The sequence below is a fragment of the Mesoplodon mirus genome (genome assembly GCF_964341445.2).
Source record: "Mesoplodon mirus genome assembly, chromosome: 16".
Taxonomy (NCBI): Eukaryota; Metazoa; Chordata; class Mammalia; order Artiodactyla; family Ziphiidae; genus Mesoplodon; species Mesoplodon mirus.
This window is the reverse complement of record NC_138992.1, coordinates 47,214,331-47,232,204: the sequence shown is the minus strand read 5'-3', so window position 1 is coordinate 47,232,204 and position 17,874 is coordinate 47,214,331. Positions and strand designations below refer to the sequence as shown.

The 17,874-nt window shown below is 36.6% G+C and overlaps 1 pseudogene across 1 annotated transcript; it reads left to right on the top strand.

Annotated features, from left to right (window-relative positions):
* The first annotated feature begins 13,090 nt into the window (after positions 1–13,090).
* On the top strand, positions 13,091–17,229 carry LOC309791993 (3-hydroxyisobutyrate dehydrogenase, mitochondrial-like; annotated as a pseudogene). The gene is made up of 2 exons: positions 13,091–13,102; positions 16,196–17,229. The product of its transcript is annotated as a 3-hydroxyisobutyrate dehydrogenase, mitochondrial-like (transcript).
* The last annotated feature ends 645 nt before the right edge of the window (positions 17,230–17,874 follow it).

Here is a 17,874-nt window from a genome sequence, read left to right as displayed (position 1 = left end):
ATGAATAATGTCAGAAGATGTATCAGTGTTTCTAATTTATACTGTCCTTTTTCATTTGGCAGATAAACATTTTCAATGGTAATTATGGAATCAGTGCAGACAACGCTTTTATTTAAAAAGAGGAATGAAAAGTATGCTTTTTAAACAAGTGGATTGGCAAATGGATCTCGCATTTTAAAAGATCTAGCTGTTGCCTGACTGATTTAAAGGCATAGATGTCTAGAATTTGAAAGACTCATTTTTAAACTTTTTTAAAAATATGAAATTACTGTAAGACAAAGCCTGATAGCCTCCCTTTAATCAGTATCAAGATACATAAAACTTTCGCACTGTTCCACATCACAGGAGGATTCTTTGTGTGACCCCTGCTTAATGAGCAGAATTGTAGGAAACTGTTTTACATTTTAATGAACCAATGTGGATGGCTGGATCTCTGTATAGTACATGATATAGAAATCATTTTGAAATGTATTCAAATAACTTAGTTTACCAATTGTAGTACTGATGCTTTTTCTGGTTTATCTACTAAAGGTAATTAATTCAGGTCTAGCAAAAGATAAAATAAATTGGAAGAGATTTTTAGTGGATTTCAAGTACTAAAGAGCTCAATTCTTTTCCTATCTTAAATCACTCTTTACCTGTATAGCAAGTTCTATATATGAGATGATTTAAAAATTTCAGTTAACTAAAATTTGTATGTGTGCATATATCTATCTATCTATCTATCTATCTATCTATATACTTATAGATATATATAACATTGCTAGAATCAAATAATGTTAATGCTGTCAGTGGCAGAGAGAAAATGTAGTCTGAAATTGCTAGTTAGAAAACGAAACCAAGAGAGGACACTACCATGTCAATGTGAAGTGGGAAAGAAATATATGTTGGGAGTGGAATCAAGGATTTATTACTTATTTATCTACTTATTTATTCCACAACCATTTATTTATTGAAAGTCTGTTATGTGCCAAGCACCTTTCATGAAATCTAAAGAAATATAGATGAATGTGCATCACAGTTCCCAGCCCTTTGCTTTATGTGCTAGTGTTTCTAGGCATCCCTATTTCAACCCTTAAGCTTCTTTCTGAAAGCATTATAAACACACTAGAGAATAAGGAGAAAAAAATGGAACATCTGGAAGATTAATTTGGAAAATCTATAAGGAATAGAACAAAAAGACAGATAGGTGGGAAAAAAGAGAGAAAATTGGAAAGCCCATTCAAGAGATGCAATATCTGAGGGCTTCCCTGGTGGTGCAGTGGTTGAGAGTCCGCCTGCCAATGCAGGGAACACAGGTTCGTGCCCCGGTCCGGGAAGATCCCACATGCCGTGGAGCGGCTGGACCCGTGAGCCATGGCCATTGAGCCTGCACGTCCAGAGCCTGTGCTCCGCAACGGGAGAGGCCACAACAGTGAGAGGCCCGCAGAGATGTAATATCTGAATAATATGAGTTCCAGAAGGACATATCAGAGAAAAATTTTAGAAGGAGGAATTTTGGAAGTGGATTTCCTAACACAAGGAACATAAATTTCTTAATGGAAAGGATCTACCAAACACCCAAGATAACAGATTAAATTAAGCATATCATTGTGAAGTTAGGAACAACCCTTAGGAACAAATATACGGTTCCATTTATTCATAATAAGAGAGAAATTTTAAAAAGGACACATACATATATCATTAAGAGTCATAATTGCTTCAGAATACTCAACAGCAATGCTGAAAAGTAGATTGATGAATTCATGTATTCAATATTCTGAAGGAAAATGATATCTAACCTAGAGTTCTATGCTTGCTTAAACTATTATTTAAGCAAAAGTTAGAATAAAGACTTGGAGATGTGCACAATCTCAAAAAATATGCTTACTACATACTGTTTCTCACAAAGCAACTGTACTGTATGAAATGAGGAAAATATGGGACACAGAAAACAAGAGATTCAGTTAAGGAGAGAGGTAAAGTGAATCCCCAAGATGATATTAAAAGGCAGAGAACAGCATGACTGCTGTACCCAAAGCATAGAAAAACCGAGACAGGATTTCAGCATGTTCCTGAATGTATAGATCCATAGAGTTCAGAACCCCAGAGACACACCATCCTTTTCCCTGAATGAGCAGATCAGCACAGTCAAAACCAATGTATCTCACTTTTACTGATGAGATGCAAAGATGATATTTGGATAAGAGAGAATGAGGAGATAATAAAGATCATACTGAAGCTAGCTTCTCTCTTTTTAACTCTCCTCTTACCAGAGACTTCAGATTCCTGCATAGTACAATTCAGAAAAAAAAAAAAGAAAGGCACACAAATTTACCCTAATAAGAGGAATTATCCTCTATATAGCACGTTAATATATGCCTAAACTGCTCCTGAAAAATATAAAAGAAACTGGTAAAAATGATTACCTCTAGGAGGGGGAAATGGGTGGCTTCAGGAAAACTGTATAAAAGAATTACTTTTCATTCACTACTGTTACTTTTGAATTTTGCACCAAAAGCATGAATTATCTAGACACATGGTGAAATTAAAATGATGGCAATAAAATACATTCTGACTCCAGAACCTTCAGTCTTGTTAAATGTCTCTTTGAGATGTTTAGAAGCTCACCAGTTCCACATATTCCACATAAACGGGGTGATGCTAGGCCCTGCCTAGTCCAGCATGCCAGAGCCTAAACTTCCCTGGGAGTCAGAATCAGCATCTATGCCTTACTTCTGTGTTACCAGGAAATGAGTTCAGAAGAGGAGGCCTAAACATACCTAAATATAATAAGTGACTAAAGAAGAAATATCACTTAATCAATTTAACTGGAAAAAATGGGGGTGTGGGTAGAGAAAATTATGTGTGCACTGAAACCATTTAAAAGGCTAGAATAGTAATTATTTAGATGATTATCCAAAGCATGCATAATGTTTTATAGATTAGATAACTTATGTAGAAATAAGGATGAAATTCTCAGACGTATGTGTTTTCTTAGGAGTTTTTCAGAAGATGAGCAAACTAAAATTCGCTATAAATTTTCTAAATAACATGTATATTGCTACTACATGAAGGAAATAAATATTTCTAATTAGTGGGCATTTTTTAAAAAAATAAAAGGCTAAAATATCTTCCTGAACATACAATTTGTAAAATATTCATGAATTTTTCAGGGGATGGGACAGATTTATTTTTCAGAGAAAACACAGAGTTCTGCTAATGGACTTTCATCTTCAAAAGTTCTGTTTTGGGTAAGGAATTAATGCAAAGCTTACCATCCTTTCATTTCACTTATGCTAATTTAAAAGCTAACTAAAAAATACTGGAAAAATTGTGACAACTGATAATTAACCTTAACCTTATGTTATCAGGAAAAAATATCATGACTTGAGGTTCATCTATTTTATCTTGCTACATGGTAGCACTGAATTTGAAATGCCAATATTAGCATTGCCCAATATGCTCTTGAAATGGTCTCTAAACAAGTAAACCTGTGTCTATAACTTCATAATCTTTAACAGTTTAAATTATGTACCATATAAGAGTAGATACTAAGTGCTCACTTTGACAACATATCTACTAGAGTTGGAATGATGCAGAGATTCCATGGCCATTGCAGAAGGATGACATGAAAATTTCAATATTTTTATTAAAAACTTAAGAGAATTTTTTTCTATCAGACTTGTGTTATAAGAACTACTAAAGTGAGCCCTTCAGACAAAAATAAAAGCATAAGTCAGTAACTTAAATCCATATGAAGAAATAAAGAACATCAAGAAAGATAACTGCAGAGGTAAATATAAAAAATAATAAAAATGTATTTTATTCTAACTTTTTTTCTATCTGATTTAAAAGGCACCAACATAAAGTAATAATTATAACTGTTTATAGGCATATAATGTATAAAGATGTAATTTTTATATCAGTAACAGCACAAAGGAGGGCAATGTAAAGGAGGAGAAAAGTTTTTTATACTATTGAAATTAAGTTGGTATTAATCAAAACTAGATGCTTATACTAAAGATGTTATTTGTAATCCTTAGAGCAAGCATTAAGAATATAATTCAAAAATATAGTAAAAGATAAAGGGATTGAAATTGTACACTAAAAAATATCTCTTTAACAACAACAACAACAAATGAGTCAGTAATAGAGGAAAAGGAATTAGGAAAAATAATGTGACTATTGGAAAATAAATCACAAATGTTGGACATAAATCCTACATGAATTACATTTAATATAAAAATTACAAAATTAAATATTAATTACATTTAATATAAAAAGGTTAAACATTCCATCTAAAGACAGAAATTTCAGACTGGATAAAAAAATGAAAAACATGATCCAAACATACGCTGCCTGCCAGTGACCCACTTAAGTGTCAAGAAAATATATAGGTGAAGAGTAAAAGGGTTGGAATAGATATACCATAACAGTAACAACAAAACAAAACAAAACAAAACAACAACAAGAAAACTGGAGTGGCTAAGAAAATATCATAAAAATATATATTTTAAGATGAAAATTTTTACTAGAGACAAAGACATTTTAAAATGATAAAATGATTATTCCATCTAGAATGTATAATAATTATAAACTTATATGCACCTAACAACAGAACTTCAAAATATAATGAAGGAAAATTGACACAACGGAAAAGAGAAACAGACAGTTCTACAATAATAGTTGGATACTTTAATACCCTTCTTTCAATAGCAGAACAGACAGAAAATCAACAAGAAAATAAAAAACTTGAACAACATTATCAATCAACTAGACCTAACAGCCATCTATAAAACATTCCACCCAACAGCATCAGAATATACATTCTTTTCAAATGCACATGGATATACTATATGCTAGGCTATAAAACAAATTTCACTACATTTTAAAGGATATAAACAATACAAAGAGTGCTCCCAGATGACAACAGAACACAATAAGAAATCGTTAACAGAAAGAAATTTGTTGAAAATCACAAATGGAAATTAAACAATATATTCCTAAATAATTCATGGGTCAAGTAAGAACTCATAAGGGGAATTAGAAATAATTTGAGATGAATTAAAATGAAAGTATAACATATTAATACTTGATTGGTTGCACACAGTCTTTTGAAAAGCAGAGGGGTTAGACAAAGAGATCTAAATTAATTAAAAAACCATTTATTATTCTGGGAATAAAAAGAACTGGGCTTAGTCTCAGTTTCGCCTTTATCTTTGTGTCTGTTGATTATCTTGGAATAGTCATTACATAGTCAAAATACAGTTGCCACCTCAGGAATCAAATACTGTCATCTCTAGGGCTAGCATAACAAGATACCACAAACTTGTTAGCTTAAAAGAACAGAAATTTATTTTATCACAGCTCTAGAGGCCAGAAGTTCAAACTCAGAGTGTTGAGAGGACCATGTTCTTTCTGACGCCTCAAGGGGAGGATCCTTCTTTGTCTTAACCAGATTCTGGTGGTGGCCATCAATCACTGGTGTTGGCATTTTTTGATTTGCAGCTGCATCACTCTGGTCTCTTCCACTGTTGTCACGTGGAATTGTCTCTGTGTGTTTCTGTCTCTGGAAACAATTTAAATAGAAATTTCTATTTTTAAAAAACAAACTGTCGATTACTATGCTCTATTTAGATAGTTCCTCAAACCCACACCCACCTCCATTTCCCCATATGTATTTGAGAAGGAAAGAGGAACTCCTGTGAGCTATCATATTGGAAAAAATCAATGATACAATGTTTTACTAGAGATGCCTCTTATCTAAAGTATTTGAATTAAATATAATTCAAATTATATATATAATTCAAATTATGGGGAAATTATCATCCAGTTTCCCTCTTCTAGAGGCATGATCTAAATGATAGGCAGCAGAATATTTTATACCCATGAGGTTTGCTGACATTATTGATTTGATCCAGAATCTGTATTTTCTCTCTAAGGAAAACAGTATTCTCTCTTTACTTTCTTTAATATATAATGTTGATGTCTTAAGATTATTGTCAGAGAGGATACTTGTTGTTCAAATGATTTGGCTGTATTTCACCAGTATTACTACAAGATAGTCAAACAATGGCTGGGCTCCAGTATAGACCTCGGTCCCTTTGTTCCACTGGGATACTGATCTGAAAGCCACTGTTTCCTTATATTCCAAAGACCAAATAAATAAACAAACAAACAAAAAACAAGTAAATGAAACTACTTTGACACGCAGGCTCAGCGGCCATGGCTCACGGGCCCAGCTGCTCCGTGACATGTGGGATCTTCCTGGACCGGGACACGAACCTGTGTCCCCTGCATCGGCAGGTGGACTCTCAACCACTGCGCCACCAGGGAAGCCCAAAATGAAACTATTTTAAGACAAACTCTCTTTTCTTCTTCATCCCTGTTAATTCTCTTCTACCTAAAATTACTTTCTGGAAGTGATTTTTATGTTTCTTAGAGCCTCTTTATGTATATATCCACACTAATGCTTATAAAACTGTTCCTTGTAGATCTTATACTTTTTCCATTTGAATAATTATTTTCACATGTCATATAGAGTTTATCCATTGTCCTAGATTTGCATTTTTCCTGTGTATTTGAGCATCATAGGAAGATAAATTCTACTCTTGAAAATGTTAACTGGTCACTGAGACACAGAAAGCTATTATTCTTACCATTTTTCAATAGTGAGTAGATTGTGTAGGGGTGGAATTTTAAGATCTAAGTATACTGTTTTTCTATAATCAAATTACGTTCCCCTTATCATAGAAATTGACCAGTGAAGTGTGCTGCTGAATTTTCAGAATCCATGTACATATAATCCATTAAGTTATTAGATATAACATTGGTCAGAAAAGCATACTGTGAAACGTTGCTTTTATTTGAACTCCCACTATTTTCACTACATGGTCCCAAGATTTTACTTCTTTATTGCCCTCTGGTGGTGGGCTCTGTGAACTGCATATTTACGGGTCTGGAGCACATATCTTCCTGGAGGTATACAACTCCTCAGGTACAAGATAAAGAGTAGATGATAAGCAGCATTCAGATTTATTAAAACTAATTAAGAATATCAGTAGCTTGACTGTTGTTTCTAAAAATATAAAATATTTATTCTTCTGTTGTCAAACAACCATATTTCATGAAAAGAAGTATAAATCCTTTTTTGCTTGCAATAAAAGAACAATAATTGAAGATATTCTTCATTTGGACCAAATACCTTCTCTGAAAATATAAGTTAAAATAGGAGTTGAACCTTCCAAAATATTCTTTAGGAAATAAAACTCCACATATAATTTCAAATTATAATTTAATTTTACCTTAAATTTAAATATCTATATTGACTTAAATGCTGTACTCTGTAATTTCAGATGATTCCCTCCTTTATATCTTCTTCCTCTCTTCAACAAATAAAATACATGTGAATGCCTAACATGAGGTAGGGTATTCTCTGTGAAATAATGATGTTGGTAAACTTGATTTTGACTTAGCAGAGGGATTGAGCCTATGTGTTAGTGAATTCTCCCCAGATGGTGTGTGGGGAGAGGGTCAGGCATGTCTCTGTGCTCCTGAAGTTTTCTCTGTGAAACTGTCAACCTCCAATATCAGAAATAACTTCCTTTGTCAGAAAGGATTTTCAGACATTAAAAGGTTTCTATTAAAGTGCAAGTATTTTTAAAATCTATAAAATATAGGGCATTATAAATTTTCTTTAGTTACTAAAAGCTGAATTTTAACTGAGAAGACTGAGGACTCCATGTATGTGTACATGCATGCATGCGTGCATGTTTGTGTGCTACACACGTCTCTGTGTGTATGTGTGTGTGTGTGTGTGTGTGTGTAGGTCTACTGAGGATACAGAACATATTCTGGACATGAAAGAGCAGTGGTATATCAGAAGGGAAAAGAATATAAAGGACCAGCTTCACCTGCTTAATTTGTCCCCTGACCTGGTGTCGTCTTATTTGCCACCATCATTTACTGATCTGTATACTAAATACCCAGGGTTCCTGGGTACCCCCGGGTACCTCTGTAAGTTTTACAAGCCTCTCAATATCCCATGTACAGTGGATGGAACCTGGACTTTTTGCCCATATAGTTTTCCTTTCCCTCAGAGTTTTCATCTGAGCTATGTCATGGGGTAGGTACTGTTGTGAAAAGTTGTGCTCACTTGTTTAATAGAAACTACTCATTTAAACTGTTTAAACAAATAAACAGTATCTTGAGTCAATTGCAGGGCACCTCCAGTCTCCACAAAGCAGAGTTACTTTGGGACAGGAAGGTCTTTTATTTTCCCCTTAAATCAAAATACAAAGTTATTGAGCAGTTCTAGGACCAACCCTATAGTTGCAAACTTTGGGAAGAGATCACAGGATTCTGTAATCGTCTGCTTATCCCCTTACTGGGACAGCAAATAGCTCAATAGCTCTTATACTGAAGTCAAAAGGAAGAATAATACTGGAACAAAGTCTGCATTTAAAGTCTGTGTCTTATTTTTATTTTCTCTTGGCACATAGTAGGTAACTGTTAAATGTTCTCTTGATAAATATTAAAAACACACAAGATATTTCATATACTAGGGGTCATAAAATTTCAACTTTTCTTTTGGTGTAGGGGTTGATGATGAAAAGTTTGGAAACTTCTGATCCATGTTCATGTTCCTGTAGGTGGAAAAAGTTGCCAAGAGGACCAGAAGTAGAATAAAGGCATTTATGTAATTCTTCCTTATAATTTCATTTATTGGTTTTCCGCATCTAACTTTGAAAAGTTGCCTGAGGCTGCCTAGGGTCTGCGATAAGGATCACAGCTGTGCTGTCCTACCCCCTCCCCACACGTGGGAACAGAGCCTACCCAGCAGTGCTAATAGAGGCCCATGGCTTTCCGCCCACCTCGGTACTGCTCATGCAGTGGCTTTTTTCTACCAGCCTCACCCTTCTCCATTTGAATCTTTTTCTTCTTTCCAATTTTATTGAGATATTATTGACATATAACACTGTATAAGTTTAAGGTGTACAACATCATAATTTGATACATGTATATATTGCAAAATGATTACCAAAATAAGGTTAGTTAACACATCCATGACCTTACACAATTAATTACCTTTTGTGTGTGTGTGTGATGAGAATGTGTAAGATCTACTATCTCAGAAGCTTTTGAGTATGCAATAGAGTGTTGTTAACTATAGTCACCATGCTGTACATCAGACTCCCAGGATTTATTCATCTTATAACTGGAAGGTTATACCCTTTGACCAACAGCTCCCCATTTCCTCCACTCCCCAGCCCTTGACAGCCACCATTCTACTCGGTTTCTGTGAGTGCAGCTTTTTTAGATTACACGTAAAAGTGAGATTATGCAGCATTTGTCTTTCTCTCTCTGACTTATTTCACTTAGCATAATGCCCTCAAGGTTCATCCAAGTTGTTGCAAATGGCAAGATTCCTTTATTTTTTAAGGCTGAATAACAATCCATTCTACATATGTGCCATATTTTCTTTATTCATTTGTCTGTCAATGGACACTATAGAAACAGAAACTCACTCAGTTCCTACAAGTGTCCAAGGTAACAATAGACAAAATATGGATGTTGGTGGGTGTAGATCCAGGCAGTAGATTAGACTACAGCCCACAGGCAGGAAGGCCACTATTTTAGGAGGAGCTGCTTTGAATATGAATCAAATAATAATTCATTTATATATCACCAGTTCAGAACTAACTCATCTGTTTTAGACACCTCACCATAGATATGAAATGAGAATGAGTGGAAAAGGAGGCTTCTGAAGGCAAACAGTCATAAAACCCATTATTATTCTGTAAAAAGGAGAATATACAGTCTTACCTTTAGAACCTCAAATCAAACAAAGACATGTAGCAGCCTCAGTAGGATATAGTCGCAACAGAAAAAATACAAGCAGAAGGCAGAGGAAAAAGAAGTGCCATTTGGTATGGGAATAAATAGCTCTGTATGTCTCAAAAGCTTCCTATAAACATGTCTGGGTGTCAATATAGTGTAATAATTAATATCCATAAACCCTGAGTCTTAAGAAAAAAGAACTGTATCTTTTGCTTTCTTTTAGAAAGGGACAGAAAGGTAACTATATTTGCTTTAATAAATACAGAGACTTGGTGTACTTAAATATTTGATCAAATAATTTGAAAAATGTTTCTTACAGTATACATCATTTTCTGATGAAACAGGGGTAAAATAAGGTTCTAGGGTGTGAGGAAGGCATGAGGTATTATACACATTTTCTTTTCCGTCCTTTTGTAGCTGAATATACTTTTCCAGGCCTAAAGAAGTAGTAAAGTTATGCACCTAAGATTGAATAAAAGGTTTCACAGACATATTTTACATATATGCCATTAGATTTCCACAGAGTTATTTCAGGCTGCTGATAGGCTGCTTGCTTGGGTTGAGACCCCTCTAAGCAAAGCCCATGAAGAAACTAACAACTGTGAAAGCCAACTTATTTATTCTGTGAGTAACTTGGCTGCAGAGCAGACTAACTACCCCTTTAGCCACACTGTTTGAACTCGTTGTACTTATCTGGGAATCACTATTCTGAAAGTAGAGAAGGGGACTAGGGAAGTTAAAAGAGACAAAATATCTAAATATAGTCTCTTTGCAGAATCTCAAAGGTCAGGCAACAGGCTTATTTCTAACGGTTTTAAAAAGAGAAGATGAGCTGTGGTTTAAAGGTCCACTTTGGAATTCAAGTTCTACCTCAGGTGTAGCCTGAGTGCTAGTCCAGCTTGAGTGAATCACTGAAGGATCATTTCTCAGCACATAGCCAGTGTTTTTTAAATTTTCATATTATTTTATCCCAGTGAATAATATTGATGAGGGATTTTGAAACTATCAAATTCCACCAAAGGACTTGATTTTGTAATGATACCAAACCTTGGAAAATAAAAGAAGCAGAGATTGGTGAGTCCTTGACAAATTATTAGAGTTATAACTGATTGTTTCATAAGGAAAGATAGGGAATGGATCATTTAGGAACCTGAATGAATACTTTGAATCTCATCTATTTCTGTAAAAATAAGGGTTAGTTGAGCTCAAAAATTGTAGGTATAAAAATTGTGTTTTTTGGTAAGAAAATTTGTTTTAACCTTTCTCTCAATTATGCATTTAAATGTTTACCAATTCACAAGTAACTGTTTATAGTCGATGGATTGGCCAGTGGCTTTCGGATAATTCATTTTATAGTCTGGGATTTCCAGTGTTATATTTGTTGTCCCATTTATACTCTATTTCATACATTGTATTAGCAGTAGTAGTAGAAATAATAGTAGTAATATCATTATTATTTAGTTAGAGTAGAATTGTTTCTATAACTTCTTACAGTCAAACATATACTAAGCAACACACATTTTGTAAGCACTGGTGTTGGAGTAAATTCGTTGTTGATTAGTCACTGCCCTTAAAGGAGCTTTTCTTCTTTATTAGTCACTGCCCTTAAAGGGCAGTGACTAATTATTATTAGTCACTAATATTAGTGACTAATTATTATTATTAGGCACTATTATTAGTCACTGCCCTTAAAGGAGCTTGTCTTCTAGTTGGAAAGATGTGACATATACAATAATCTGAGGCATTAAGTAAATACATGGGTCTGAGGGCAGAAGATCCTGAAGGAAGCAAGCTACAAAGAACTCATTTTGAATCCTGGCATTAATATTGGCAGATCTCCTCACACCTTTTTAGGACAGTTATAGACAAAGCAAGTAGGACTGGAGAATACACTACAATGGCCAAAATAAGATTTAATGTCATTTCAGCCTAGGGGATTCTTTCTAGGCTTTGAGTATATGATAATTTAAATGCTACCTAAATAGTAAATTTACTTTAATGCTGACAATGCAGAAAAGATATTTTGCTGCAAAAGTATACACAGTAGTAACAAGTGGATTTTGGAAGAAACTAATATTTTGTCTTATACTGATATTACACTATTGCCCTAGACCTAGCACCAGCCTTTACTCTTTGTTGTTTTCTTCTAAGTCTAAAGAGCCTCTTTATTGTTTGTGCTGATTTTTTTTCACCAACAGATCTCGGAGCAATCTGAGTGCACTGGCCATTTGGGACAAAATTATCATTAGAATTCTTGGCTAGAGAAGAAAGCTCCTAATTTAAGAATGGCTTTTTGCCTTCTGAGAGCTCAGAAGAGCAAATTGAAAGCCATCTACATTTATAAAACATGTTTTAGTATGGAAAATTTCAAACATCTACAGAAGTAAAAAGAAAGAAGTAGAAACTTTCCTCAATTGTTCTCATCAAATATCAATCGCAGGTCAATATATTTTCTCTACACCCTCTCTTACTACCACCATCATAATCCCCAGCAATTTTAAAGCAAATTCCAGATTTCTTTTTCTCAGTGAAAACGTCAGTATACATATTTCTAAAATGCAAGAACTGTCCTTTTTAAGCTCAACTATGTCATTATCACACATCCCCAAATAATAATAATTCCTTAATATCAACAAATAGCCGGTCAGTTCATGTTTCCTTGATTGTCCTATAAATGTATTTTTATTTTAATAACCATTATTTATTTGATTGCTGATCCAAACACAATTTCTTTTAAAGTATAAGTTTAAAAGAACTAAATTTGCTCATTTTTCTTGCAAGTATTTGTCACTGAATTCAAAACATTCATCCAGTAGGGTTCCCAACTGTCTGGATTATGCTGATTGCATCCCCTTTATGATTATATATTTATTATGTTCCTTTGGCCCATGTATTTACTGTCAGTCGGTAGATAGATCTAGAGCACTGACATAATTCAGGTGTGATTTTTTGGCAAGTTTACTTCATAGATAATATTGATGAATTCCAAAAGGAACTATAAAGTGTCTGTCTTACTGTGACGTTGCAGCCATTAATGATCAATGTCTAGATCCATTATTTATTAAGGGTACCAAATGGTGATATTCTACTAATTAGATTATTATTCATTTACTAGCTTGAACATTATTTCATCAACTATTTGGTTGCCCTGAGTTACAGTTTAATCAGGAAAGGAAGAATAAATGTTGCTTTTATTTTATTTACCAGTTTTACAAAAAAAGAAAAAAAAAAAGAGAGAGAAAGGTTGACTCCAAAGTAACTTCCGAAGATGACTAATGAGGTATTTTCTTTCTGTGCTGTTGTTTTCAGTGAGGTTGTTATAAATATCGTTGCAGAGATTGTCCCCGCTTGGGTTCACGGATCCTGTTCAAGTTGGCTCCTGAGTCCTTTCCACACAACCACAATAGTCTTTGAAGTCTTCCCAGCTCTCTTGTATGAAAAGATGTAACAGGAACATCTTGTTCGTTTCTCATGCTGGATTTGAAATCAGCTATTTCTCCAAGGAGACATTATCCACTGTATTTATTCAAACTTGTGTTCCTTCTAGTTTAACCTTCTCTCGAGACATGATTTTTTTTAAAACAAATTACTTACTGAATTCTTTCATCTTTTCAAATCTTGCTATTCTCCAATCACTTCCTTTCTGAATTTTTCTAATTTATTTTATGTTTTTCTTAAAACCAGTTTCTATTCCTTTTAAAATTTCTTTTACTTTTTACACAATATCAAGCGATAAATTTCATTTCTTCTGTGGACGTGTCTTTCTGTCACGCTTTCAAGATTTGCTGGAACTTTCTTTTCACCCTTCTTTTTTCTCACTGATTTTCTACAGGATGTGAATGGAATACTCTTCTGTCACTCATTTTTAAATGAAATAAGTTTCCACTTTAGGAGAGAAACATAGATCAGAATATAATTTCTAGCTTCAGAACTCCAGAGCTCACTATCTTCTATTATTTTCACAACACAATTTAAAAAACAACGTTAAAATTTCTAAAATCTTCCTCCTCGGCCCTCCTATGCCCATTTACCCAGGCCTCCTCTTTCCTGTCCTTGTTGAGTATGGGGATTTGTTCTGGAATGGTGCTTTGGTTTGATAGGTGTCAAGGTTTCACAGACCACAGAACACTTGGCATCCTCAGAACATTTCAAAGTTCTTGCACTCAGCTGCAAAGTGGAGCCTGCAACGTTCACTCCTGGTTTCTGCCACTGTTCTCAGTGAGTTTTTCAATCTCAGGGAGTTCTTGAACCATAGTAACCTTTGGCTCTCCTGAAAGAGAGAGAGAGTCCTTCCCTCGTCTTCCTCCCACACACCTTGGGATACACATATGTAGGTCTTTTTCCTGTTGTTGATTTGTTCCTACCTGGCTGTATGTTGCATTTCATGTGGACACTTTGTTGTACATGTTGCCTGTAGGTTTTTGATCTTGCTATCCTAGATGCTCTTCTTTCTTTTTTGGGGGGTTGGGGGTTGTGTATTTAGGGGAGAGGTGGCATATTCAAGGGATAAAAATCTTCTCTGTAGCCACCATCATTTCCCCAGAATCCTCTGCCATTAATATTTAAAACAAAATCATAGGAATCATTATCCGGATCCTTAGGATAATCATTACATTGTATCTGTCTTTTTTCCAGGCTTCAAGCTGCCTGTGGCTCCCCATGTTAGTAGACTGACATGACTGGGCAATGCCTAATTTGACAGGCTCTTTCTGTACTACATTCCTCCTAATCATGACAGTCTTGTACGCTATACATAGTCTTCTTTACTGATAGGGAATTTAGAAAATACAGGAAGCCATTGGTTTATTAGCTGAAAGTGGAATTAATGTATTATTTTTCTCAGGTAAAATATCATAAGACTCCTTAGGCCAAAGTTGTAAAATGAAATCGCAAATTTCCTGGAATCATTTTGCAAACGTGAATGCCCACATAAAGTACACTAGGACTTGAATCCAAGCAATAACACATTTTTAGAGCCTCCAAATTTATAAACTTAGTACAATTCTGCATTACTTCTTAAGGTAACTGAAGAAAATAATTTTGTGATAAAATAAATATTGATTTTATTAACATAGTTATTTTAAAAGTTTATAAAACTTTTAAAAAATGTTAAGGCTCTATCAGCCTCATCAGTTGTTATTTCTTTTCTAGAATCTTGGATAAAGGAACAATCATTTGAGGGGAAACATGGTATAAAATGGAAAAATAATCTAACAGTGAAGATAGTTATATCTCTTCCTGTGTGATGAACTACTCCTAAGCTTGGTGGTTTAAAACAGCAGGCACTTTATCTCCTCACAATTTGTGAATCAGCAGAATGGGCTACGATCTCCTGGGCAGATCTATCTTGCTTTCACCTGAGGTGACTACTGAGGCTGCCATCATCTGGTTGCTGGACTGGGGCTGGTTGCTTTCACATGTCTGGCCATTGGTGCTGGCTGTGGCCTGTGCCTAGTCTCCACTAGGTTAGCCAGGCTTCCTAACATGTCAGGTTTCCATGAGGACAAGCCCTAAAGCACGAGTACTCTCCAAGCTTCAGCACTTGATATGCCATTGGGCCAAAGCAAGTCAAGTGACCAAGCCCAGGTCAAGGTGGAACAAATCTACACAGGGTGAGAAAACGGGGGGGAGGGGCATTTGCACTGGGGGTCAATAGTCTAACAAACTGCTGCAATAACTATATAAAGAAAAACACCCCGGAAGACAACTGGTAAAAAATAAATGTGTGCGGGGTGGGGTGGGGGTTTGGCATGGGGGGGGCAAAGACATTAAACAGGGGTTACCAAAATCTGAAGATTCTGGAATTTTTGGAAAATCCACTGGGGTTAAAGGAGTTACACAACCATGTTCTGACACCAGAAGAAAGGTCCCAGTTGAGCATCAGGGAAGTCTAACGCTCTTCCTCCATCCCATCAATTTTCACGTTTCTTTGACTCAGCATATTTGTAGAATGAATCATGACTTTCTATAAATTGTTAATTCAGTTTTTCAAAGAAAAAGTGACCTCGCTTCTATCCTCTGTGCCACAAAAATGCCGTAGAAAAAAATTCCTTCTGTTAAATCGCTCACTAGGTGAAATTGTATGTGTAACCTAGTAACAAAGGGGTATTAAGAATCGCCACAGGGCTTCCCTGGTGGCGCAGTGGTTGAGAGTCTGCCTGCCAATGCAGGGGACACAGGTTCGTGCCCCGGTCTGGGAGGATCCCACGTGCCGCGGAGCGGCTGGGCCCGTGGGCCATGGCTGCTGGGCCTGTGCATCCGGAGCCTGTGCTCCACAACGGGAGAGGCCACAACAGTGAGAGGCCCGCATACAGCAAAAAAAAAAAAAGAATCGCCACAGCCGAGCCGGCCCTCCGCACCACGCACCCTATAGCAGCCAGTGGGTGAGCCAGGAGTCGAGGAGGTCACCGTGGGAAGGAAGGGTGCGGGCAGCGTGGCAGCCTCCTTCCGTCTCCGTGGAGCCACCTCCGGCCTATGGTACAGGAGTCGTCCGCAGCAGCCGGCGGTGACCCGCCTTGCAGCGTTGTGTTCTAGGTCAATAGCTTCCAAGACTCCAGTTGGATTCATTGGAGTAGGCAACGTGGGGAATCCAGTGGCAAAAGAGCTCATGAAACATGGCTAGCCACTCATTATTGATGATGTGTCCCCTGATGCATGCAAAAAGCTTCTAGATGCAGGTGAACCCGGTAGTGTTTTCCACAGCAGATGTAGCTGAAAAAGCTGACAGAATTATTACAATGCATCAATGTGCTAGAAGCTTATTCTGGAGCAAATGGAATTCAAAAAAAAGTGAAGAAAGACTATTAATAGATTCCAGTACTGTTGATCCTATGGTTTTGAGAGAATTGGCCAAAGAAGTTGAGAAAATGGGAGCAGTTTTCACGGATGCCCCTGTTTCTGGTGGTGTGGGAACGGCTCGGTCTGGCAACCTCACATTTAGGATGGGAGGGATTGAGCTGCTGTGGTGCATGGGCTCCCATGTGGTGCATCGTGGAGCTGTTGGGACTGGCCAGGCTTCGAAGATCTGCAAACACTTGCTGTTAGCTATTAGTAGGATTGGAACTGCTGAAGGTATGAATCTGGGACTCAGGTTAGGTCTTGACCCAAAACTCTTGGCTAAAATCCTAAATATGAGCTCAGGACGATGTTGGTCAAGTGACACTTATAATCCTGTGCCTGGGGTGATGGATGGAGTTCCCTTGGCTAATTACTATCAGGGCAGATGTGGAGCAACTCTCATGGCTAAGGATCTGGGATTAGCATGAGGCTCTGCTACCAGCACGAAGAGCCCAATCCTTCTGGGCAGTCAAGCCCATCAGATCTGCAGGGATGATGTGCAGGAAGGGCTACTCAAAAAAAGACTTCTCATCCGTGGCCCAGTTTCTGCAAGAGGAGGAGACATTCTGAGTTTGCCCTCTGGTTGTGAACACTGTTGAAACCAAACTGTGTCTTGGAGCCCCTTATGGCTCACTCCACAGGAAAATGGGCTTAATCAAAGGTCAGCTGTCTGCTTTTGAGTGTCTAGGTCAGGGGTCCCCAACCCCTTGGCCTCGGATGGGTACCAGTCATCAGCCTCTTAGGAACTGGGCTTCAGAGCAGGAGGTGAGTCCCAAGCAAGCCAGCTAAGCTTCATCTGCAGCTCCCTATGGCTCACATTACCACCTGAACCTCAAACACCCCGCCCCCCCTCCCTGGAAAAATTTGCTTCCAGGAAGCCTGTCCCTGGTTCCAAAAAGTTCAGGGACCTCTGGTCTAGGTCACAATAAATCCTGGGATTTTTAACCCATTTTAAACTGCTTATTATTTTTATCGATTTAGCAAACATATCATCTATAATTTTTTTTTTCCTGCAAGCCACTGATGGTAACTGCTAGCTAACTAGCTGATTGGCCTTTATCAAAAGTTTGATTCCTGAGCATCTTCAGCTAACACGCTGCCTACTTCACTCAGGATATTATTTACTCCACTTTACAAATAAAACTACATTTTTTTTTCAACAAGATAAGATCTATCCTCGAGGAAATAAAAGAAATTGGTGTGAGAAAAGGTATG